Raw genomic sequence first — 2,288 nt, 5'->3', positions numbered from 1 at the left:
CTGGCCCAGCAGCCTGGGCGAAGGGCTTGGAGGCCAGGGTATCAGTTTGCCTCATCACTTGTCTCGCGTCGAAGCGGCACACCGACCTGCCGTGAGCGAAGAAGGGCATCCTTTCAGGGACTTAGCCCTTCCACCCCATCGTACAAAGGAGTCAGAGCTGAAAGAGAGCAGCGTCTCTTTCGAGGGCGGGGCTGTCCTCCTTCCCCTGGGACAGGTGGCCTCTGCCTGTGAATGTCTTCTTGTGGGATCATTCACGACCGTTCAGTTTTTTTCCTCCTAATTATCCCTGGTAATCAGATACACAGGGAAAACTCTAGCCTCGTGTCTCTCAGGAATCTCAAGGAATTGACTCTAGTGAATGGACGGCCGTTTTTGGAGCACGGACGGGGCACAATGCAGTCATGCAACTGTGCGACCAAGCAGCCCTCGCTTTCAGAAGCAGGCTGCCTCGGTAAGGCCAGTTCCGGTGCCTTCAAGCCTAGGCAGAGGGTGTCCTTTTCCCGCACAGGCCGGTGTGGCCCGGGGCTCTGTCCCAGCAGCCCTTTCTCCAGCTCCCTCCAACCCATAGCTCGTACCCAGTGTCTCCAGTCTCGTTGCTACCCCACATCTCAGTGGCTAAGACAACACCTGTTTACCTGGCTTCCACCTCGCCATCAGAGATGGGCGGAGGTCCTCTGGCTTAGCCACTCTCTCGTGGATCTGCGGTCAGCCCCTGCTGGCCTGGCTCTCCCCCACGCATGTAGGGAGGGGCTCACAGGGTCCAGAGCCCCGGAGCTAGGCAGGTGACGTTGCCAAGGTGAGGGCCAGGTCCCTGCATGCTCGAGGAGAGGATGCATCACCGAGCCATGTGCTGAGCACCCCGGAGAGTGGTTGCTGGGGTGTCCCCTCCTGTCTCTTGTGCTCCTCTCCTGCCACAGATTCTAGACGTGGTCTCTGGTCTGCAGCCATCCTCACACGATTCCACGACCTTCAAGGTCCTGGGGTCATCTTACCGCTCTCATCTTTTCTCTGTTTCAGTGGCAGGTGTCAGTCTGTTGCTTAGCCTAGAGTGCAGTGGTGGGGTCATAGTTCACTGTAGCCTCAACATCCCGGCCTCAAGTGATCCTCCTGCCTCAGTCTCCTGTGTAGCTGGGACTGCAGGTGCACGCCACGACACGGCTGACTCTCTCGCCTTGACTGGTCTCAGAACACACTCTAGCGTCCCAAAGCACCAGCCGACTCCGGGTCCAATAGCCTCTGTCAAAACTCCCGGAGGCAGACACATTCAGGAGTTCTGACTTGTCGGATTTCAGGATGATGAGAATTGTCACTGTACGTGTTCTGCAGGGTCTGGGCCATACTTCACATGCCAGCACCGGCCACCCTGGCACCCCAACACGGGCCACCAAACAGGCCCCAGAAGCAGCAACAGAAGGACCAGACTGTCTCACCCTCAGACATGCAGGTCAAAGCTTGGGACTTTGGAGACTTCCTAAGTAGACAGTCAGCTCGCCCAGGGAAGGCCCGGCTGCCTCCTACTCGATGCTATGTGAGCGTCAGAGCCATAAAGGCCCAGTGGAAGCGTGAAGGAAGACACGGGCAAACAGACAAGCCGTGCATGACCTTCCTCGAGGTGGGCTCCCCCGAAGGCGTCCCTTCCTCCACCTCGATGCTTTTTCCCATGAGCTGCCCTCGGCAGGTGACGTGCTCTGACCAGGCCCCACGCCCTGTTCCCTGCTGAGGCCCTCAAGCCCTCTGCCCACCCCTGGAAAGCTACAGCAGCCCAAGTGTGAGCACATCCTGTGGGCGGCCTGCCGAGGAAAGCGGGCAGTCCAGGGCTCAGGAAGGGACCAGGGCCTTGGCAGACAGCAGCTGGGTGCTTTTTGGTCTTTTCTAGACAGCGTTCATTCCAGGGTTATGTTCTGTGTTCTCCGAACTTTGATATTCAATATCAATTGTTCAAAGCCTTTCCTGGGGGCCACCATGGGGTGCACACGATTCTGAGTTCAGGGGGGCTCCCCAGTAACTCGGGGGGTCCTATGTAACTTGGGAGCTATGAGGCACGTGGTCCAAAAGCAACTTCACCAGATGTTATGAGAATATTCTAGAAGATGTTCCTTCTGCCTGAGATAGTCGGAGAGGATTTCACCAAGGAAGTCATCTTCCAGCTGGGTTTCAAGGCTTGTGCAGGACGTCGCAAGGCAGCCAAGGGCTGGCAGAGTGAAAAGCACATGCAAGTGTTCGGAGCCACAGTTGGGTGTTTGACACGTGTCTTGCATACAGAAACAGGAGCTAGAGAGGTAATGTGA

This window comes from Carlito syrichta, unplaced genomic scaffold, assembly GCF_000164805.1.
Source record: "Carlito syrichta isolate Samal-C Ts95f unplaced genomic scaffold, Tarsius_syrichta-2.0.1 Scaffold155927, whole genome shotgun sequence".
In the NCBI taxonomy this organism is placed as follows: Eukaryota; Metazoa; Chordata; class Mammalia; order Primates; family Tarsiidae; genus Carlito; species Carlito syrichta.
This window is presented reverse-complemented; position numbering follows the sequence as displayed.